This window comes from Eptatretus burgeri, chromosome 6, assembly GCF_056783735.1.
Source record: "Eptatretus burgeri isolate ZD-2024b chromosome 6, Ebu_testis_v1, whole genome shotgun sequence".
Classification (NCBI taxonomy): domain Eukaryota; kingdom Metazoa; phylum Chordata; class Myxini; order Myxiniformes; family Myxinidae; genus Eptatretus; species Eptatretus burgeri.
Window position 1 is genome coordinate 31849010 of NC_140966.1, and position 25000 is coordinate 31874009.

Here is a 25000-nt window from a genome sequence, read left to right on the forward strand (position 1 = left end):
TGCTTCTTCTGGTTTATTGTGGGTATGGCATTCTCTCAATCATGGTAGACAACCACAAGATCTTACCATCTCTGTTGTTTCATAACAGTTCTCGGTGACATGTTCCGAGCACAAAAGCGAACATTCTGTCGGCCTGTATTCACGCTCGGGTATTTAGAACAAACCTCGTCCGATTTCTGGCACCTTAGGGTCTTTCAGCCATTGGTGTAGCATGAAACCATCTCGGTCTGCATGAATACAAGCACCAAGGACACATCGACTCGGCATTTTTGTGGAGTTAAATCACACTCAATCAATCATGTAACCCAGAGACAGTATGGACCTGGCTGGCCGTCTTCTTCCGTGTGATGTCACGGCTAATCTGAAGAATAAGAACTTTTAACTATTTATTACTAGAACTATTTTGACTTTTAATTGTAAATTTACACCACTTGATAATTTGGAAATCGGAAAAACACATCATCATATCTATATTGTAGGGTATCAAGGGATAGATTAGTGTTGAGGTCAGAGGTGGTGTGAGCATTTGGGTTCCCCTTTAAGGATGAGTTGTCCAACCTGTCTGTTCTCAAAAACCTGATGGTACCTTGTAAAATCTGTCTCTGGTCGAAGATGCATCTCACGACAAGCGGCTTAATTATAGACTCCACTCACAGTCCACGCGTTATCCAACCACAGTCAAGGTGGGTAATTGATGTCTGATCATCAGGAGATAAGTTAGTTTTACTCTACTGACACCAGATGTACAGAGAGCAACTTAAGTTGGAATGAAAGGAACATGCGAGTGAGAAAACTGGGAACGAACTTGGCCGACAAGCCAAAAGTACAAATGCTACCTTCTGAGAATCAAGATTGGCAAAAATTCAAGTGATAAATCCAGTTGGAAAATGCAGATAAAAGTGCAACCTGAACACCATCGAGTTGCATCTCAGGATTTTGAGCCAGGAGATCAAATGGTGGGGAATTGTTAAACGATGTGTGGGCAATTTGAAAATCAATCGCTCCACAGTCCAGACACTTTCAATCAAAGCACTAAATATTTGTGGGAAAAGTTCAAACATAATAACTCGTGCGGTGTCTGAACAATATGTCTGAACTCAGTCATTTTCTCAAAGCCGATGCACTCAACCCATCCCATGCTCTCCTCTCTCTCTGCTTTCCACAACCACCCCCCCCCCCAACTTATTCCTCCCTTTCTCAGCTTTAAATAATTTTTCATCTGAAATGGTGGAGAAAATTCTAACAAACATCAACGCCACCGTTGCGACGAGCACAGACAGCATCAGTGTCCATTTTCTCACCCGAAAAGACAGCCTACCTCGTCTCTCACAATGGTAAACTTGCGTTTGAAATTCGTTTTGGAAAATCCAGTATTTTTATTTCATATCCTCCATCACGTCGCCCTTCCACAAGCGGATCTTAAATAAGGATGATAAATAAAGTGCTTCAAAATAGCAGCTACACTTGCTGCTATTTCTACGTACAGAAATATGATCTTGTGGTAACTGCTCAGTCTGTATCAATACAAGCACCAAGGACACATCGACTCGGATTACATCACAAAATGCAATGAATACAAAATGTGAGCGAACAATTAATACACAACAATCCCTAAACTTACCATCATTGTGGTATGTGGAGCAGAAATAAGTACTGCATCGTAAATAAATTAAAATATCTGCATTATTAAACTCTGCCATCAACCAATTGAGGCAAAAAAAAAAAAAAGAAGTGGAAATCACACACAGTTGGTTACAGTACAGTTGTCATGATATTTAAGGGAACGACATCAGCTTGATCTGGAATAAAGAAGTGTTGGTTCCAGTTGAATTCAACTACATTAAAAAAAACAAAAAGAAAAAGTTTCATTCTGAAAAATTTTGATGCAAATAGCAAATGCACTATGACTGTATTTCACTGCACTGCCCCGTCCGCTTGCAAACCCTGCATATTGGAGTTTTACAAATCAGGTACCAAAATTAAAATTACAGCTTTCAACAAATTCAATCGTGCATCTTGTACGCCCTCTGGTGCACTCCGAGCACCGAAGCTCACAAAAAAAGAAATTGAAGAGGAGAGAAGATGATAAATGCAAGACTGACTGTGCGTGCCTCTCTCTCTCCTCTCTGGGCAGATTTGCAGCATGACTCAACCATGAGAAATGTGATCTCAGCTCATTAATCACAGTCTCCAATAAATTGCTGTGCCAGAATATGTCACAGGCAACGTCCCAAGCAAAGCAACACTGAAACAAGAGCTTTCCATAAATCTCTAGCCCTATTAACAGAAAAATAGTTGTTATTCTTTCACAGTTGACCAGGTTATTACTGAGCTTGTGAAATATTTTGTATTGGCCACGGACGAGGTTTATCCAATTCCCTCTTGTCGTCCATTAGTTGTAGAGTCACGTGATCACAAAATGAAATTCACTTAATAGATAAGGCGAGACTGGATAGACACACTGGTGCCTTCTCGGTGAAAGCACATATTTGTAATTTGTTTATGGTGCTGACAATAACTCGGCTCCCTCTTTCAGTCAAAAGACAGCGTGGGATCTTCACCATCCACCAATAAGTCTGAGGAGAAGTGACACCCACATGAACATCCACCCGAGGGACAACACACGCTTCATGACGATTCAACATCCCGCCTGCAAAGCACCAATCCGACAATTTATAGTTGGGTCGGGAATCAAACCCAGATAAGACGGCTGAAAGTAAGGTGCACGAGCCTCTTTGTACCGGCCTGCCAGACCAAATAATGTTGCGTAATTTTAAACAAAAATTAAATAAATAAAAACAAGAAATCAACCAAAAGAAACGAAACAAGGAAAAATAAAATGAACAGTCAGAAATCGAATTTAGACCATTGCCCCCAACTCATGAGTATTTATATAAACTACTTAACAGCATCATCACCAGCTTCAGGGGCATAACGGTTGCAGCAAGCACTTTTGTCTGGGACGTCGGTGGTTGGAACCCTTGCAGAGTCATACCAAAGACTAAAAATCGTCCGTGCTGCTTCCTTGTTTGACGGACGCTCAGCATTTAAGAAAGAAAAAAAAGGGATAGAACAGAGCCTAACAACCATAGGTTGGCAACTGTTGCACAGGCTTTGATGGTCTCCTCCTGAATTGAAGTTTCGTAAGGGAACTCATATTCATGAAACAAAAGCATCATGCACAGACTTATTGTGAAGCAACTGAACGGTTGCTGGTGTCGGTGTCATCGTCATCGGACAATTACAACTTCCTCGAAAAAACGTTTGCATCGTGCAATGCATCGAGTATGGAATTTGAAGCATGGAATTGTTCACAAAAGTTTGTCATTTTGCCGGCAAAGGTCAGTCACGCTCACAACGGCAAGGTCTTAGATACGGTGAAACATAATGATGGCCTCACGATGGATTACATAACGATACAAAGAACATTTTGTTTCTCGACCTGCATCAAAAAATATTTCTTGGAAGTGCACAAAATAACCATGATAATGCAATTACGAGTCCCTCGTACAACCTCCATGGGTGGGGCTATCTATTCCCCATAACAAATTTTTGATGAGCTCCTCCGCTAACTGGATATTTTACGTCCAGAAGAGAGGCTTGCAAAGATTAATGTGGTTTTACAATCCCTCCATATAATTTGCATAATGAATGGGATGATCAATCAAAAGAAAGGAGAAATTAATTCAAGACCTCAATCAAAAACGAATCATCATTCTCAGGAGAGATCACACTTTGGCATATTCCCATAATGAGAAGGGTGTGTGTGTGTGTGTGTGTGTGTGTGTGGTTGGGGGTTGGTGGGATGGAGGTGACTCAGAAAGTTTATCAAATTATAAAGGAATGGTTCTGTGTCAGTGAAAAGTAGCACAGTCGTCCCAGAAAAGTAGCACAGTCGTCCCAGTTGCAATGACACCACTGGAGTAAGTGTTTTTGTTCTAAACGTTTTGAAGCTCCATTGACAAACAATGTCACTTCACAAACTATTTAAACTTGAAATTTAAACTTGCATTTTACATTTGGCCAAAATAGATGGATGGATGAAATTATGAGCAAAATGACAGCTGCTTGACATGATGAAAACAGAGCACCGTTTTCTATTAATATCAATCAATATCAAAGGGCTTCGTGACAAAACTATGAATCAATCGACAAATAAATAAATATCCAAATGAACAATAATATAATAATAATAATACAATTCCTTTCATGCTATCAAGGCGCATCGGGCTGCCGAGGCAGTTTCATTGGCAAGGAGTACAGTCCTGGACGGGTCGACACTCCAATGATGGTTACCCCGAACGGTTATTACCCCAGTACACTGGAACTCATTTCGCTGAACTCAGAAGGATGACAGGCCGAGTCAAACCCAACTGGTGTTAATTCAACGACTGACAGGGCCTCAAACTCAGAACCCGAAGATCCCAAGCCAGCTACCCAAACCGCTAAGCCAACACCAGGCTTACAAATGAATAAATCAATACATAAACACATTTATAAATTAAACATTTCCACCAAATGTATGACACACACACAAAAGAAAAACAACTTCAAGAATATTTTTTATGCCCAAACAACAATGTTAAGATTGTGTTAATGAAAAGATAGTGTTGATTAAAGCAACGAATAGTCCAAATTAAAAAGCAAACTTATGTACAGGCAACTTGGAAAAATATATAAAAGGGACAATAGTAAATGGATTTCCATGCACAGAGAACCTTCATCATGGTAAGATGCCCTCAAAGCCACCATCGTGCTGTTGGTGCGACAGACGTGGACCAGAAGGGTTTTGGCTTATCAGGGAATCCGAAAGTAATGAAATAAAAGAAAACAGGTCCCTAAAAACTGTTCAAAAGGGTAAGTGAAGAGGGCAAAGCAATCAAGCTCTGGACAGCCAACTCCTGGAATCGAACATGCAGCCCTTACCGTCTGCGCTTTTGAACGATGTCGATAGGTCGATGTACCGCACGTGGAGAGTCACGGCAGAGACTCCCAGGAAAGCCATTTCGCACAGACAGCCAAGGGGAAGCCATTGGAGAACCCATGGTTCTCATTCAAACAAACCAAGCTTTTCCAACGGCCTACAGTCCATCAAGAGCCATTGGACATAAGCAATCGACAACGACTGTTCCAAGCTGACCGATGATCTCTAGTTAACGATTAGGTTGATGGCAACCTCAACTGAAATTTAAGACTCAAAAAAAAAAAAATTCGAACCATAAACGAACAATCATTGCTTGTAATCTCAACTACCCTGAACCCATAGTGACATGGTGCAAACCGACTGGTGAGGCTAACTTTCTCTACACCTGATTTGTCTCAAGCCGCATGCATCCTACACAGCCATGATTTTGAAACAGCCAGAGCTCATCACCAGTCAGTTGCACGCACAGAATGCTCACTGTGACTAGTTGGCAGGCAAGCAGACAGATGCTATGACCCACGAGCTCCGCCTCCTCGCAGCGCTCTTGCGTCCCAAATCCCAACCCTGTCAACGTTCACAACAGCCAAATTGCCCCTAAACGAGCAATTACAAGGTGACCAAAAAGGAATGCCATCAGAAGAAAACCACTTAACCAGCGACGATACGCAGATCGTATTATAAATTAACCAAGTTCTCCGAAAGTTACACATTACCGAATGCCACAAGTACTGTTGTCCCTGCACTCGGGTACAAAGATACAAGGTTCAAGAGTCGAAAATATAAAAGACAGTGCGTTGGAAGATAGAGAGGAGAGAGGATGAGTTACATAGGGAAGGGGCAGATAAGGTCAACAGAGAAATGGCAGTTAAGGATAATATGGAGTGTCATGGAGAAGGAGCGGGGAGGGAGGGAGTTGCATTGAATTCCAAAAGCAAAGGAACATGGACAATCGGTGTGACGCAAGTTGCCTGAGAGGCGGAGGCATCCTGCAAGCAAATCTGGCACGACGTTGCACACCGAGAACAAGGGCTCCGGCAGCTGGACCCGTCGCAATGACAAGGTTCATTGCCAATGAGGAACCGGCGTGCTTTGTTCGGACAAGACCATTGCAACACATCAAATAATGAACAGTCATAATGACCATGTGCAACTAAAATGAGGGTGATGGAGTTCCACAGATATCTTTGTAAGCCTAAGGTATAAGAACATGTTATGGAAGGAGAGGATAAAAATAAAAATTAAACAACAAAAAATTAAAAAAAACAATCTCCTAGAAGTAAACAATGCTGCACGCCATTGCAAGGTTTCAACCTCAGGAAACGGTGGAGGAAGAAATAAATAAATAAATAAATAAAAGTGTGATCAAAGGACGCGTACAAACAATAAAAAAAAACATAGACGTGGGTAAGGAGGAGAGCTGGTAAGGTTCCACACAAATCTCAGGGGTGGTCCAAAAATAAAACACAAGTCTGGAGACGGCGATGGTTCACGAGCAAAGTACACGGTTCGCCTTTTTTATTTTTTGACCTTCAAGGGGACGCCACGGGCAAACTGGCGGGAATCAGGAAAAACGTAAATGATGAAAGTTGTAGTACTCGAAGAGCACGACTTGCATACCAACTTTCATTCGAAACAGTTGAAATCCCTAGGAGCTCGATGCCCAATTTATTGATTTTTTTGACATTTTCTAAGTTCGTGACCTTGTGACCTTGACCTTGTGATGAAAATGAAAAATCGAGCTCCGTGGGGCTATGCAGGTGCCATTGGGCTAACCAAATACCGAAACCCTGCCAGATTCGACAAACCCCTCGGAGAAGATGTCACTTGAAACCGGCTACCCACTAAAAACACGTTTTTTGGGCGTGGCTCCGCCCATAATGGGCACAGCACGCCCATTCTCAGGAAAACACAACTAGATCATGATACAAACCTCGCACCCTAATTTTATCAAGATCGGATCAAAACCCAGAGCTATGCTCAGCACAGACAGACAGACACACCCATAACGAATATAGTGGTCACTCACTGACTCGTGAACCAACAACAAAGAGCAAGAAGATGAGTGTAATACGGAATGCAAAGTCCAGTTACCTTTTTGCGAAAAAACAAAAGAACCCCATTTCCCCAATCTCTTTAAGGGGTGAGGCAGATTGCACCAGAAAACTCCCCCTGCACAGTGTGGTCAAAAACGCTGGTCAACATTACGCTCATTGTGAGCTGTGCCACAAAGTCACTTGGCATGAGAACAAAGGTCGACTTCACATGGAGGACAATGGTGAAAGCCGCAATAAAAGGCAGGAAAGAGAGTGGGTAAGAAGGGGGGAGGGGTCTTTTATATCCTATGGTATAAATTAGCAAATCAGACAGGCCAAAAATTAAATAAAAGAATACAATAAATAAATCATATACATAATGACGCACACGCGCACGCACGCACGCACGCACGCACGCACGCACGCACGCACGCACGCACGCACGCACGCACACACACACACTTACCACAATATCCTGTTGCCAAAGATGTTGGAGACAGCTCATGGAGGTGTTGCAAACGTTTTTAGAGCTGCAAATTCACCTGAGGCAGGTTGCTCTTCCATCAGGTTGCTACAGAAATAGCCCCCTTATTCAAAATCAAGCAACTTAGAATTTGGTCAGGATAGCAGCACAACGATTGGCTACTCTTTTCACGAGGTATTGCGACATCGTTAAAGTTCACAAGCCTTTGATACCAGATTGGATGGTCAGCTTAATTTGGTCTCTGATGGTATGGCACCACTCACTGATGCAGCAATCTGCCTCTGAAGCAACTTCAGATGGCAGTTTATCATTTTATCACACCTCAAACCCAATCTTACACGACTCAAAAGTGATTACCTGCGACCTTTATTGCAAGCCCAATAGTTGTTAGCCAAAAGTGAAATGTTCAACATCATGAGCTCTGAAGCAAAGGTGAGATTCGAAAAAAAAAATCATGATGTTCAGCAGTGGGATGTGGAGGCACAGTGCAAGTAATCAAATTTTACGTCTTGCGGCAAGACACAGTCAAGTGCCATGTGTCGGCCTGCTGAGGGGTGATGCCAATGCTAGTTAAAGCTTTAGCCTCGGCAGCATCCAGGATGAGGTCGGATGTGGGGCCCTCGACCCATAAAGAGAGCAGTATTTCATTGAAGTCAATACAAAGGCCTAATAGTCTGTCAAGTCATGTGTTCCATTGCTGGTGTTGCATTGGAGATGAGAGATGACAGCTAAAAGGGAGTGTATTCTACTCAAGGTCATCTTGTACGAGTTTGATGCCCAACAGAAAAGGATCAACATTTAACCCACAGTCCTTGTGCCTCACATATATAAGCATTCAATTGGAACATTCATCATCATTCAGAGGGATTTGTACGAGTATCTGCAAGCATTTTGCATCGATTCAAGCCTCCAAGTAGAGCTTACACATGAATCACATGCAGAACAAGGCCAAAAATAGGCAAGTGTACTTTTACATTACTGACAAGGACATTTGTAAACAATGGACCGAGATGTGGGAGAGGGTTTGAACTTGTGTTTCTCACATTACAAGCAAGGGGTTCGGATGAATAACACAATCGGGTCATCTGTTTTCTTTCAAATGTTAAAAGTTCTGAAGTTATTCTTTAAGAGTACCAAGTTAAACATTGGGACAAGGGCAAATTGAAAATTCCTGACTCTGGCCAGAGTCTCGTGCTGTCGCGGACCTTAATAGTGCCAGAACAGGAATCTTAACCAACGAGGTCTACAGCCACCAACCTGTGTCGTCGAGATAACTGGGATTCTGCCGACACTTGCAAAATTCACGAAATATTAAAGTTCATATCTGGCTAATAAAAAAAAAAAAAATTGGCAAATTTTAATCGAGGTTACACCATATAATAGTGGAAAAGCTAATTTCCCTGCATCAAATTGAGAGCTCCAACAGGTTTTGCAGTCCAATCGGTATGTCTAAATTGGTATCGACGTAGGCAATCGATATCATGGTGGCTTGTCATCAATATGCTCGATCTACGCAAACAGGCCTAAAGTCAGCAACCTGTTTGCCATTGCATACGAGACTCGTCTGCTTATTTCTCTCTGCTCTATCCACTGCAAAATGAGCATGCTATTGCAAGGAAATAATCAATGAACAAACCAATTATTTTACAGTCGTCAAACTTTTAAAAACTTAATCAATAATAGAAATTATACAAAAAAGTATTCGAATGAAGCCAGGAATCAAAACTGCAGATACACAAGTACGTAAGATTTGTGTAATCTGCTGCGTGTCCAAACAAAGGACTGCAGGGATTAGGCTGATACATTCTCCCCTGCAAGCCTGGTGTTGGCTTAGTGGTTGGGGTGGCGGCTTGGGATCCGAGGGTCCTGAGTTCAAGCCCCGTTGGCCGCTGAATTAATACACACCAGGAGGCTGACTCAGCCTGTCATCCTTCCGAGGTCGGCAAAATGGGTACCAGTGTACTGGTAAGGGGGACACTGCATCAGCGGCACAGTCACGTCCCAACCAATTATGCAACCAGCAGCCACAGGCTGCTCTCGATAGAGAGATTCTCCCCTGCAGACAGTACTCAGGATGGATTCAATAACGTTATGTTTGCTATCCTCTATAAAGCAATTGTTTTGTCATCAAGTGCCATTGTTTTGTCACAACAGAAAACAAGCTTTGTGTACTTAAAGTCCTTCCTCTGTTTGAAAGGTTATTTGAAAGAGAACGTCAAAAAAAATTTTAACAAGCAAGGGGTTCTGATGTAGATTTAAGTGGATTTAATTGGTAAGGTATTTTAAAAAAGATTTTTACACATGTGGAGCACGAGGATAGCAATTTTCTGGATCACATTTATTAAAGAACAAAACCCAAACCACATTAGAGGTGACGATGCTCTGCTCCGGCGCATGCTCCCATACCTGACCTGACCAGACCAGACTACAAGTATGCCACCAACTGAACTTCCTGTCATTCCAAGTACATGCCATCATTTCTGGAGCTTCACAGAAAGTGCGCAGCATTAGAGTATAACCATTCCTGACTATGAGAGAGTTAAGTCGGCTAACCCACATGGAGTCATTGAAGCTACCACGGAACCTTTCAAAATGAGCACACTATTGTAAGGAAATAATAAACAAACAAACAAACAAACAAACAAAAACCAATTATTTTGCAGGAGTCAAATTCAAGGTGCACAATAACATTTTCAGAGACTTCATTACTATTTCAAAAATCTTTAAAAAAAATACTCGTTTATAAAAAGGGAATTTGTATTATTAACATCCAAGGTAAAAACATTTTAGTTCAACTAAAAAGCAATTTCAGCTGCAATCACATTGAACAAAGGACCATATTTATGTTCCATTTGGCATGCAGTGTGGAAAAACCAAATGTACAAGTAGTTGTAATACTAAACAGCAGAATGACAATGGAACGTTTATGAAATCCTACCGTGTCGGGGATCTGGCACACGGCACAAATACTTTTGAAAAGGCGGTGACCGATTTCCTGTACCACCGAATGATGGAGCTGTGGGTCAGGATCGAGCGGTGCAGGAACATCATCAAAGAATGTTTTGGTAAAATGTAGTTTGGCTGTATTTATGGATCTGATGGAATGATTCCATTCTTCAGGGACCACTGAGAAATGTATGCTTGAAGGATGAAATGGAAGATTAAAAAATAAATAAAAGAAAAACTCAAATGCTGCCCATTAACCCAAATCAATAGGGGACTTTTGAAATGATGTATAAATGATAAATGTCGACTTTTGTACATGCTCTGTGTGCGTTTTCATCGACTCTGTTCTGCTTGATGAACATTTAACCTGCGCTTGCAATCGTGAAATCTGGAATTCAAATGGTCTTTTAAACATGTTTCAGCACCGAGATGAAAGAGTGGCAATTTCAAAATGGTAAACCATAATAGTTCCGTTCCTGAATGAAAATTGGCCTCAAATATAGGAAATATGAGAAAGATCCGTGGATGAGAGGAGACGGGTTGCTTTTATACAATTAGCTCGCAGTGGCCATAGATATAACTTGCACGCATGCACGCATGCACGCGCGCGCACGCACGCACACTGTGGCACTGGAACCAAACAAGGAATATAATTCTGGTGGTGGTGGTGGTGGTGGTTTCATGTGCAGCCTATGGCTGTTGGTTACACCATTTTCTGGGAGCATAGAGCACCGCTGATGCAATGCCCCTATTACCAGTACACTGGTCCTCATTTCACAGACTTTGGAAGGATGACAGGCTGAGGCAACCTCACCTGGTGTTAATTCAACGACTGACAGGGCCTCAAACTCAAGACCCAAAGAGCTTAATCCAGCCACCTTAACCATTAAGCCAAACACTAGACTTGAATATGTACTTGTAATGGCACCAATAGTCTACAACTCCCCCCTGTTCCTCCAAAACATGACTAATCATAAATGCCTTATCCTGTGCATCGACAAACCCCAGACATGACCTTCCCCAACAGTGTAAAGAAGCAGTAATGTTTGGGTAAAATGCACCGTGTACAAAACTTGGGCCTAAGTGTAGTTGATAGTAGAAAAATCGTGCAAATTATGATACAAGCATCAAATTTAGCATTTCTGTTCTGCAGGGCTTTCTGATCAAATCTGCCTGATTGGCCATTTGAAAATCCAAATTTAGAAAAATTTGAAAGAAAAAATTTTTTTTAAAAAAATTTGAAATCACAGCTGGCTGAAATTCTTGAAGCGCAAATGAACATCCCAGACAGAGAACCAAGGGGAGATGCAGTCATCATTGATGGCTCAGCACTTATCAATGCCCTACCTCCACGCACTTCAAAGATATTTGATGACTATGCTGAAGAAGACATCATCCCAAAGGTGGAATCCGATGGTGCCAGGTACGAGAGGGTGGACGTAGTGTTTGATGTGTACAAGAAGTCAAGTCTGAAGTCCGAGGCAAGGTCGAAAAGGAGGCAAGGAATCAGAAGAAGAGTGACAGGAACCAGTAAGACCCCAAGTAACTGGAGAAGCTTTCTTCGGGATTACAGCAACAAGACTGAGCTGTTTCACTTCCTTGCGGAAAACATGTGTGAAGCACAGACGACAAGCACAGTCATTGTCACAAAAGGAGTAGATGCCATTAGCAACACAAGGAAGTCACTGGATGCTGTGTCTCCATGTTGCCATGAAGAAGCTGACACTCGAATATTTGTACACCCCAGGGATGCAACGACGGATGGTAGCAAGTCCATTATCATTAAGGCTAATGACACGGACGTACTAGTCATAGCACTATCTGTACTGCCATCCTTACAGGAACTAGGTCTTGCGAACATGTGGATTGCCTTTGGCCAAGGAGCCAAGGCGCGATGGATTCCAGTCCATGAGGTAGTTTCTGCAATAGGGCCTGAGAAAGCTAGAGGGATCCCATGCTTCCATGCGTTCACTGGATGTGACGTCGTGTCTGCCTTCCGCGGTAAAGGGAAGAAAACTGCATGGCAGACTTGGAACGTCTTTGATGATGTTTCTGAAACATTCACCAATCTCAGCCAGCATCCAAGATTGATTCGTGACCTTGACTTTTTTGAAGTTTTTTTTTTTTTTTTCAAATTTTTCAAAATTTGGATTTTCAAATGGCCAATCAGGCAGATTTGATTGGAATCCCCTGGAGAACAAATGTGCCAAATTTGATGCTTGTATCATTTGCATGATTCCTCTCAAAAATTGCTGTTATCTGCCCCCACTATTTCACTGCTCCATACTTGTCAGGAGTTTTTGCAATATGACGTATTTTTAAGAAGACGTCTCCATACTGTAATGTATGAGCTTTTGGATGAGTTGATCGAAAAGGTCTCCAATTGTTTTGGTGTGAAGACACACACCCCTTTCTCGCACAGTTACGTTTCCAAGTATTTTCAGCTTCTTTCAAACTTTTTTTAGTCGTTTCATTCTACAATCCTTATTTGGCAGGCATGAGATATGTCCAGGCTGTCCATTCGACTTCATTACTCGGTGTTTCTGCACATGTGAACTGAGCAATCTGGGGCGGATTATCGCGAACGTATTGAGCTTCACTCAACGCGTGCACATGAGAGAGTAGGAAACAACAACAACAACACAATACTCTGGCAATTTGGAATCCATGTCGTCGGCTATGACCCTTTTGCTTCCGGTTTTTGTCATGGGGAATGATGCGTCCCGGGAGATAAAGGCATCGTCGGAGACATGAAAGACTCAAATATCAGACATGGTGTATATTTCCTCCACTGATTTTAATAAAGATATCTCCCGCATCATCAAAAAAATAATTTTTAATCATGATTTACATTATTTGTTCGCTGATCCCGAATCCAGGCCAAAGTAACCAGAAATTTCAGCATCGAATGTAAGAAGAATTCTACGTTCGCTTCTAGGCTTTGCCTATTCCATATTATTATTTTGAAAGTGCTGCATTGACAAGTGTTGCTTACAGTGTTGAAACTTTCATGGGGGTTGGTTGAGGTGGGCAGTCTTCAAATTGTAGAAGATTGTTTTGAAAAATAATTTTTGGAAGAAAAGTGTGATCTCAGTCTCAAATGTCCAAGCATTTGCTAAAACTGTGACCAAACAATTGGGTTAGAATCTCACATCCTTTTGTCAATTTCTATACTGCAATATTAAGTGGATTTTTAACTTAACTGTGCAAGTTCACATCAGGATTAATTAAGAGAGAAACAAATAATATAACTAAACTGAGAAAGGTTGGGAGCTGGTCGAGTGCAGAGAGGAATGCACATTCACTTCTGAGCTGCCCAGCCTCGGTTTGAATCTTCACCCAGCTGGAAACTGTCATCCTGGTGTTTCGCATGCAGGGCAATTCATCATTGGGCATGTCATCCATCGAGAGGACTTTAAGCCTGAGGATTCATCTGCCAGCAGCAGTTATTGTGGGATGTTAAAGATCACATGGTGCATCTTGCACGAACAGCAGGTGAGTTATCATTGGTCGGCACCCTGAACAAATTACAAATTTTGCACTTTCAGTCAAAGATCCTACATTAGAGCAACGACCTAGTTCAGGAAGTGTTGGGGCCCAGAAATGTTTCTCGGCTTGTCGTGGAGCCTCCAACAGATTATAAAAGAAAGGTTTCAAACTTTTTCATGGAGCCAAATGTTGTCAACTGCATTCATACTCGTGATATAGTGATACAAGTTCAGTTCAGTAAATCAGCTGAATTACATGTGTTCATGAAAGGTGTTTTGCTAAACTAAGTTTTAAAGCCAATGGAGGAGTTTGTACAGAAATTATATGAAGTACAAGGACATTATGAAACAGCAGTGGACTTTCATGTGAATTACAAGAACAGTAACAACGAGAGTTTAAAGAACACAGTACCCCATGCAGTGATGTTCAAGAAAATATGGTTCTAAATTTGAATAAAATAGTAATTTTAAAGATTGTTTAAAAATAAAAAAACCCCAAAATCCAGAAATTTAGCTTGATTGAAGCAGTCTTATACATCACCGTTATAAGACGATGATGCGTCTTAGTTCAGGAGATGGAAGCTTTATTGATCACCATAGAACACAGCATCAAACATAGCCATATAGGCAAGCTCTTCTTCACCCACAATACTATACCCTCTCAGATGCCACATCCTCTCATAATATAAATTGATGCAGTATATAGCATGGTTCTTGGAAGTATTATGAAAGTGATTTGTGTTCTATGGTGTTCAATTATATAATTCAATTTTAATAAAGGTTTAAGGCCGTTTAAAGGTATATAAATAAATAAATTCCAGGTTTTACTGCCATTTTAATGAGCATTTATTACACCACCCGATCTAACTTGTTACATTAGTTATTTGTGCCTGTTGTACATGCCCATTATAACGTCCTTAAAATCAGTAAGTTTCGTGTTTGGAATGATTTTCAAATTTGTTTGACTGCCAGGCAGGCAGAGTTACAATAAATAAATAAATAAATAAATAAACAAACAAATAAATAATCGCACTCCTCTGCACATGTACGGTCGGGTCGAATTCAAAAACAAAGTACTGTTGGACCCCACCATTCGTGGGGAATACATTCCTGGAAAATGTCGTGAATAGTGACTCCGCAAATAGCGGGGCATTGTTTCAATGAAAAAGGGGAGGATAGGTTCTCAGTGGTTCGTGATTCATGAGGGAGAAATCAAAAATCCCGTGAAAAACCATGAAAAACTGTGAATGCGCACGCAGATAACCACGAAAACGTGAAGCACAGGGCCACGAATGTCAAAGCAGGTCGCATGTTATAAACTGTAAATAAGTGGGGTCCGCGAATCGTGAATCTGCAAGTAGCGGGGTCTGACAGTACTGTGAAAATGTCAAAATTCTCATTCATGCTCCAATTTATGTACAAAATATAACATTCAATTTTCAAATAAGTTCTTCCTCAATCATAAACTGATGACAGACAGACAGACAGACAGACAGACAGACAGACATACATAAACCAATTGCTTAACCTGTTTTCACTTTGTGTGCGCAGAGTAATAAATTGACAAATTAACACAGCATATAAGATTTAAACATGAGCTCCTCACATCATAAGCATTAAGGTTCTGATAGGATATGCCCGAAGGGCCAACAGTATTGACACATTCTGGATATAATCTTAAGAATACTTTTATCCATCACCTTGTGTTACACTAAAAAGCAAAATGTTACAAATCTCACACAAGGTAAAACATTTCCAAAAGATTATATAAATACTTGTACCACACAAAAACAGCAGCACTGCAGTGAACTCGAGCTGTACAAGCTCAGCTGAAGATTACTGATAACTGGATAGAAAAGCAAAAAACAAAAAATAGCAACACAAATTTAAATACTCGAATCCAAGATACCTGCCTGCTATCAAAACTTACCTGTAGCCGAGAATGGGACAGCATTATTACAAAGAGCTCTGAGAACACAGAAATGAGGTGCCTCAGGCTGTCAAGCATTGTAAACAGTCATTACGAGGAATGATGGGGAAAGTGGCTTTGAGAGAAAGCAAGTGCCCAAACCATATTCTGAAAGAAAAGAGCGAGCGAGACAGAGACAGAGAGACAGAGTCAGAGAGACAGAGAGACAGAGAGACAGAGAGACAGAGAGACAGAGAGAAAATGACCTTTAAAGCCTGTTTATCACAAAAAAGGTAGTACATACATAAAAGAAATAGGGGCCAAAAAAAAATGTATACATACTCGAATATATTTTCACCTGGAGTTTCCCCATGATACAACCCATCCACAAATCAGGAAAAATGAGAACACACTCGGTGGAGCATGTACTTCCACCAGGCTGAACAGTTTACATTTTGTATCCCACTGATAGACCAGATCTAGATCAGGATCTTCACCAAAATCTAACCAATTTGCCCTTGCCACACAATCAACCTGTCCACTAGGTTTCATCTGAATTGGTTCGCAGCATTTTGAAATATGGTTTTGAAGCACAGTGTATCGGTTTCGGCCCCATCTCTCAATGGTGAAGAATCACTAAAAATTCGAGGATCCACATCTGGATTTTTTTTTTTACCAAAATGCAATCAACTCATCCTCGTCACACACCCAACCTGTCCACCAAGTTTCGTCCTAATCCATCCAAACCTTTTGAGATATCCTGCTCACAAACAAACAAACAAGACAAAAAAAGAGACAAAACAGGGGTCAAAACATAACCTCTGTCCACTTTCGGTGGTGGAGGTTATAAAAACGAGTTTTCACACCTGAAGTGTGTGGGGAATGAAGTCAATGAGTTTTCACTTCATTCCCCACACATTTGTACAAAACTCTGTCAATGCCAATGACTCTTCAAATGCCTGAGGGTTGGTATCCATGTCAATATGATGTGCATGCTGTAATTTCTTATGTGCGGCTATCCCTTTAAAGGAAAAAAAAATCACTTTCATTTCTGCTGCTCACTACTTAAGCCTGTACCTCACTGGGCTGTGACAGCTCGCGACGAGTTGGAGACACAAAATTGCGATAAAATAGCGATAATTTTCACTTGGAATCACACTGAATTTATTTTTGCATATGTCTCACGAATATCTCACGTCATTGAGAACAAATTGCGATATAATTACGAAACTCTCAGGGGTCCCAGGACAGATTATCCTTTTTTTCTCCAATCCCTCACAAAGTTGTCACATTTGTCGCACCTTCTGACTCACGGAAACTAAATTGAGAAGGGTTTGAGACCGGTTCGAGACAACCGCGACGACTGACTATTTTGAGAGAAAATTTGTCGCACTAATTTTTTGAACATGTTCAAAATTCAAGCGACACCAGAGCGACGTCCTGCGACTCGCGCGAGGAAATTGAGAACCACCGCAAACGTAGAAACATTTTGGAGAATCCCGTTCGCATTTTGTCGCGAGCTGTCACAGCCCAGTGAGATACAGGCTTTAGGCTTTCCTAGTTTTGTAAATTTCCAGCTTGGGAATGCCAAGCACAGTATTATTCTCAACAAGGTATGCAAGCCCATAAACGAATACCAAAACAGGAAAAAAAAAAACAAAAAAAACTTGAATTTGCAAAAAATATGGCTGAGAAACAGAAAAATATGATGGTCTCCTACACCCAATATAAGCATGACAAAGGTCTTTCCTTGCATTGCAAAAAGGACATTTCGCCAATAAGGAAGTGTTAAATTTATGAATAAATGACTACGGTCAGGGCTTTACGGGCCAGTCTCCATTTGGAGATCTCTCATTTAACCAACAGTGGGAAAACTACTCATTACACTCCAAACCGGAGTGAGAAACACTCACCCAGGTATGGACTCTTAGATTCCTTAAGAATAAGGAAGGACACTTCTACACAAATCTGATTAATTTCCATTTACTCAAGAAGTTGGAATGCACAGGAACCATCACTATCTGAAGAGAACACACTGTTGCTTCTGAGGAGTAATTGAAAGCCCAGAAAATAACACAAAAATCCACCTCCTCATCCACTCAATATTGAGTTTTAAAAAGGTACAGATGACAATCCTCATGATCCTGCTCACCGTTATAATAGAACACCCACCCACTCTGAAGGAGATAGAAGATCTTGTACTCTGTTTCATTCACTCCATCATTTGTACAATATCTAAAATTATCTACAGGTACAGATTCCAGATAATAAAGGATTATGAGAAAGGTTGATGTATATTGGTGTCAGAAGAATCCTCAAAACGACACACTCCTCGGTTTCACGAAGCATTTGAAGGCTTTTATGAAACTCGGGGAGCCGAGCAACACTGACCTGCTTCAAATAAACAAGGATGAGCTTCCAGCCATGGTACATCTTACCCACTTGCAAAAGCAATATATTAGCGAGGGTACGTCAGCCAAAAAGCCATAATTTCAATTGAGATGTGCACCAAGCATTGGCCACCACCATGTTGTGGCCTTCACAACACATCTGGCTGAAGCCAATGGTGGCCTACACAGAAAGGGTTTATCATAATCCTCTGAATGCTAATGACCAGAGCCCTACAAGGCTGGAATACAATCCTTTTTTTTTTTTTTCCATAAAGTTGGAACCACCAGGTTGTTTATCATAACTTGTATTTTCAAAGACGACACATGGAACATTCCTTTTCACCATGCCATCTTCCTGATGAGATTATCTAAGGAGCTGTTCCAATTTTTTTCTTTTTTTACATGCAATCTGAAGTACTCAAAAAAATATACCTAGGTAGCGGGTTTTCTCTCTTCCCCATAATAAACCTCCTGGGAGAGTTTGGAGAAGAAGGAATGAAGACAATGACGAGGGAAGGGGACCAGAGCCCATGCAAAGAGCCATACTACAATTCCAATTAGCTCTTGCAAATGAGGCAAGCTCAAATTTGGCATGACAAGACATCTCAACATCTTTCTGGTTTTGTACAATGACAGATCATTAGCATGAACGGAAATATTTTTTGAGTTGCCTAGTGATAATGGACAAACCTGGACGGCAAGAGTGTATGATAAACTGGAGATCCGACACCTTAGGTGGAACCCCAAGGAAATAGGAAATAATGGCACAGGCTGTTATTGACTTTAAACAAACCATGATGCATTGTTGTATGACATCTACAAGAGATGAAATTTCCACCTCAAGCCTGCTTTGATCAAATGTAAACAAAAACAAAAAGAAGAAAATAAATGAATAAATAAATAAAAAACAAGGAAGAGTGGTCTACACTATCAAAAGCCTTTTCTTGATCAAAGAACAGTCCAAAACCATTTAATGTAATTTCATCAATGACAATTAAATGTCTTATGAGAAAAATAGTCATGCATGGATCACTTCAGGATATGATAGGCTTGGTCACTGCCAATCACAAAATAAATGGCATTCTTCAAGTGCATTGCAAGTACTTTTGACGTGATTTTATAGTCTGTACAGAGCAAAGACGCAGGCCGACAACTTGTAATCTGCAAATAACTTTCTTTGGGGAGTTGGAATACTATAGCCCTCTTGCAGCGAAGGGGTAATTAACCTCCGCCATCGAAGATGGACGGAGGTTAATGTTTTCACCCCTTGTCTGTTTGTTTGTTTGTTTGTGAACAGTATTACGGAAAAACTCTGGACGGATTTCGACGAAACTTGGTGGGGGGATTAGGTATGGTCCAAGGATCATGCCATTAGATTTTGGACTTGGTCCAAAAAATAAATCTTCGAAAATCTTGCAACTTTTTTTCAAAAATATTTCGATTTTATTTGAAAAATAATTGAATTTTTTTTTTTTGCATTTCTACATGTTTTAACTGATTTCCAACCCCAAAAAAATGTTAGAGAGGAAAAAAAACAAATTTTGCAACTTTTTTTTTCAAAAAAATTTCGATTTTTTTTTGGCATTTCTACATGCGTGTTGATCTAGTTTAGTTGATTCAATCGTGGTTCAGTAGAGTCTGATCCGTTTTGACCTACAATGAATAGGATATCAGGTTCACTTAAGTGACCCAGCAGTATTGGCAGCGGAGGTTTTGCACTCTACCGAGTGCTCCCCCTCGAGTTCAACATGTTCTAAGCTTTCCCAAAACGCATCCAAGAGAACAAGATCCCAAATATCCCAAAATGCTTCATATAATTCAGCATAGAGTCCATAAAGTCCCAGAGACTTCGTATCTCCAAAAAAAGCTATTTACATATTCACACAAATATTAAAATGAAAGAAGATAAACGAAGTTTCAGAAAAAGCATCAATAATAATAATTATTATTGTAAGAAAGTGATCCTGAAATTAAATTGATCTACAAAACTAAGTTTACCAGGATTTCTTTCAGAAAGTTTGACATTCTCATTAAAATCAAATTATCATGCAAATCTTGCTGAAACGAACCCTTTCAAAATGGAGACGACATCAAAACCACAGCAGTTATCAATTTTCATTTTCCTCGGTATATTCCAAATCTTGCAACGGCAACCAAGAAATGAAGAACATCCGAGTCGTTACAGCAGGGGGCGAAAAGGCACACCAAATAGAAATGTATGAAGAGTGACGATTGAAAAGAGAATTGATGAAAAATGTGTGCAAGGATGGAAAATTAATAGTTGGTCTGTTGTATTGTATGTATGCATGAAAAAGGTGTTTCTTCTGATCACAGGAATGACAAGTTACTGAAAGCGAACGATATTTAAGTGATGTACTCGTACAAAGATATTGGAAGGGAGGACCCAATGCGCTTACCTCAACCGCATATCTGCCAAAAGACCATGTGGGTAAAGTATACATATTAGGCCAAAGTGATGCAGTGGGAGACCCAAATCCCATCCACTCTGACCACAAGGGCACACGCTTCACTCCAGAGAACGTTGACATTTGTCGATCTTGAGAGAGCATGTAAATTCCAGCCTTAATCACCATGTGAAAGGGGATAATGTGGTTATTGTTTGACTGGAAGAAAGGGAGCACTTTAACCTCAGGAAAAGATGGATGAAAATCTTCGACATTACCGGTACTTTCCCAGCCAATATTTAGCTGTCTAAATTTCCTTGATTACACAATAAATTTGGTCGACAACTCAAACAAATCAACCAATTCTAGTTGTCACCAACGCAGCAGATTTCCACTTCATCTGAGATGAATTTTAGGTCACAAACATCATCCATTCCTTGAATAAATTTTATTTCTTGATCAAGGGATAACTACAAGGAATAAAAGAGAAAAAATGGTTATTTTAATAACAAAAAAGAAGGAGAGGTTCTTGGAGGAACATCCGTCAATTGTTAGCCTCAAGCAAGCAATGAACACCAAGGCCTTTCCAATCATCCAGCAAAACTTCGATCATAATTTTTGAAGTCAGGCAAAGTTAACAAGATCAAGGTCTATTATGAAGAAGTGCTGATTGTATCACAATTGACCAGCCTGCTGCAGCAAATAACATACAAAAGGGCACCAGGGCAGCTGCTCAGTATAGAACAGTTTCTGCACAGACTGCAGAAGAAAAGCCGTGACCCAACCAGAGATATTAGTATTCCTTGGCCAGCCTCCTTCCAAGGACAGGGCAGGATAACAGGCCAAAGCCAGTGGTAGCCACTCAAAAATGAATTAATTAAAGCTTACTGGATGGCAAGGATTAGTTCATTGGGTGGCTGCAAGGCCATGACTTTATGCCATAGTCCTGCTGTAATGAAATTATTCATAACAAGGCTACATCCTCGACAAGAAGGACGAAAGTCGTCCTTCACGTTTTCGAAGAATAATGAGTCTGTTCCAAAACTCTTTCCCAATCCATTTCACAACTACAAGGTGTATCGGTGTGATATGAAGGAGAGAACAGGAGGACTAGCAATCTGGGTAAAGGACAGCATTGCATCAAGAGAAAGTGGTGACATTAAGGAGGGAATTAATGTCGAGGATTCCGTATGGGTAGAGATGAGAGATTGTAAAACAGTAAGATACTGGTAGGATGCTTTTACAGGGCTCTCGGTGCGAAGGAAGAGGAGAAAGGAGGAGTACATGAATAATTCAAAAGGGCATGTGGTAAGGGAAGGGTATTGATTATGGGGGATTTTAACTTGCCAGGGATAGATTGGGTCCAGGAACAGGGAAAGGGCAGAGCAGATGAGGATTTCCTAGATTTAGTCCAGGATTGCTTTTTAACCCAGTTTGTAGATAAGCCCACGAGGGGGAGTGCAGTGTTAGACCTCCTTTTAAGTAACGATCCTAATATGGTGGAGGAGGTGGAGATAGGGGAGCATTTAGGAGCAAGTGACCTCAACATTGTATGTGCAAAGACTCTTAAGGGTTGGAGTTGAGGATAGTAGAGTAAGGCTGTTGGATTTCAAGAAGGCAAACCTTGAGGGTATGAGGAGAGAGTTTGGTGATGTAGATTGGGAGAAGCCAATAATAGGACAATCAACATCAGAGAAATGGGAAACCTTCAAGAAGCAAATGTGTAGAGTGCAGAGTAACTACATTCAAATGAGGTGTAAAACGAGAAGCAGAAAGAGGCCAGGATGGTTGAGTCGTGAGAAAAGGAATGCTATTAAGGAGAAGCAGAAGGCATTTATTAGGTTTAAAATAACAGGACTGGAGTTAGATTTATATCACTATCGGAGTAAACAGAGGCAAGTTTAGAAAATAACTTGGCAAGCCAAAAGAAAGTATGAGAAGGACATGGCTAAGAATATTAAGCACAATAGCAAGGCTTTCTTTAAAGTATATCAGGGGAAAAGAACAGGTTCGGACCATTGTGGGCCATTGAGGAATAGCACCGGGAGAGTGGTTAGTGAGGAAATTGAGATGGCAGGCTTATTAAACAGGTATTTTGTTGCAACTTTCACACAATAACAGTCAGGAGAATTGCCAATAGCTGAGAGTATCTATCAAGGAGGCGAGGGAGGGCTTTTACAGAAGATCCAGGTTGGAAACGTTATATATGGATCTTGTGCAAGAGGTTTGATCCAGATGTACAACAGAGCTGATCAGTTTTTAGATGATTAGCTAGTACTTTCAAGATATTTTTTTATACAATCAGCACAAAGTATAGACACAGTTTGCCAATTCTCAACTGATTAAGTGTTCCCAGCTTTGGGCAGTAGACATACAACTGCTCTTTTGCAAGACAAGGGAAGCCCTCCAACACGATACTTTCATAAAGCACATCGACCAAATCAGGTTGCACAAAATTCCAACAAGTCTTGTAAAATTATCTAGACCCCATCAATCCCGGAAGCTTTCCCATCTTTCATGTCTCAAATGGCGGATTCAAGCTATTCAGCCAAAATTGAAGAATTAAGGATGCGTTGCTCATCCTCTAACTCTCACCCCTGCCTCACTTCATTATTAACACTCTTGGGGTGGAGGTCAAGTTAGAATAGAAATCTTTCAAAACGCACTTAATCCACTGTTGGAATGTCACCAAGGACCCATTGGAAACAAGTAAACTATTAATTTGCTGTGACCTTCTAAAAGTTTTCGAAGTTAAAGAACCCTTTATTTGGCATATCAAGAGTCAAACAATTCAGCTCCATTTGTACAAAAGTTCCCATTTCCTATTGCCAAGCCATCTCAGTTAGCAGTGTCCTCTTTGCCCATAAGAAACGATCATGGATGTCATTTTCTGCCTTGTCAACATTTTGTTCCAAAGATGCAATCTCAGACTTTAACGAGTCAATGTAGAGAGATTACATTTTAGTGATTTACAAACTATAATACTGGCAAAAGACAATGAGATTTTGCAACATCCTACCACAGTCTATGACGATCGTGTTCCAACATGGAGGAACTAATTTTCTCTAACACATCTTGCAAAGCATCTAAATTATTATAATGGGGGATAGGAAAAGTAATTTTTTTTTGCTTGGCCTAGTTACCCCCTCCTGCACAGTGGTCCTGTGAAGAGGTTTAAGTTATCTGTAAACAGTTTTAATGCATGGTTTAACAGAGTTGCCTTGAAGTCCTGGATAATAGGATTAAGTTTTTAGTAGTCGGGGTTTCTTTCACTGGGTCGGTCTAAACCAGCGTTGAACAAGCCGAATGTTCATCAAGACATTCGGGATCTCCATGAGAGCTACATAATCGCTCCAGCAGCTAAAAGTTTTCATGTGGTTTGTAAAACGTTTTATATTGAGGTTTTATTGAGAGTTCGGCATTAATACAGTAACTTTCACTTGCATAGGAAATAGCACATATGTTCCTTGTCATAAATCACTCCAATATATCTCTGAGCAACAGGAAGTTTGAGTTAATAATTTCAGTATTAAATGTAAAGAGGTAAATCTTTGTTGTCCTCAGCTTTTCTGGATCCCTAAGGTTCATAAGAACCCGTACAAATATAGGTTTATAGCGGGTGCCAGGCAGTGTTCCACCAAACAGTCATCGGTTATGGTTAACTGAGGCTTACAAGTTGTTAGGGAACAGTTCAGGAAATATTGTTTAGCAATTGAGAAGAATTCAGGTATTAACACTTCCTGGAGCATTTATTCTACTTCAGAGTTCTTAGATAAGATTAGATGCCTCAATATCAAGTCAATTAAAGTTTTTGATTTTTCAACCTTACATACAAATTGGGATTTAGTACTAGTGAGGGATTCAGTCTCCAAAGTAATTGACAAGGTTAACCCTTAATAAGTTTGTGTGTGTCAGGTTTGAAAGTGATTGACAATGTTTTTAACTCTTTTAATAAGTTTTTATTTGTCAGGTTTGATAGAGCATTATTTTCTAAAAATGAAGACTCAAGTTTTCATTGTTTTGATGAGCATAAGTTTAAGGAAGCTTTTACTTGTATGTTATTTAATACTTTTATGTCTTTTTGTGGGATAATGTTTCAACAGGTTAAGGCTATTCCCATGGGTGGGACTTACAGCCCACTACTTGTGGACATTTTTCTTATCTTCTGTGAATTTTCATTCATGCAGAAAAAAATTATGATTGGCTAAAAAAAAAATCTCATACATGTCATTATATAGATAATATTTGTGTGGTTAACTATAAAAAAAAATTTTGATAGGCAGCTTCACAAGATTTATTCAGATAGCCTGGTTGCAAACAGGAGTGGTAATGATTGTACAGTTGCTGCATATCTGGATGTGTTAGTTAGACAGAATGGTTTTAGTACAAGTGTGTATCATAAAGTTGATTATTTCAGTTTC

General features: G+C 40.4%; 1 protein-coding gene and 1 long non-coding RNA gene across 2 annotated transcripts in view; both read right to left on the reverse strand.

Moving 5' to 3' along the window:
- LOC147024499 (uncharacterized) overlaps positions 1–7319 on the reverse strand; it is an 8311-nt gene extending 992 nt beyond the window's left edge. Inside the window, exon 1 of the long non-coding RNA XR_015059063.1 lies at positions 4927–7319. This is a non-coding gene — a long non-coding RNA (uncharacterized LOC147024499). The remainder of the gene's footprint in view (positions 1–4926) is intronic.
- The window catches only part of LOC147024498 (3',5'-cyclic-AMP phosphodiesterase 4C-like), a 209782-nt gene that overhangs the window by 158680 nt on the left and 26102 nt on the right, over positions 1–25000 (reverse strand). The window lies entirely within an intron of this gene.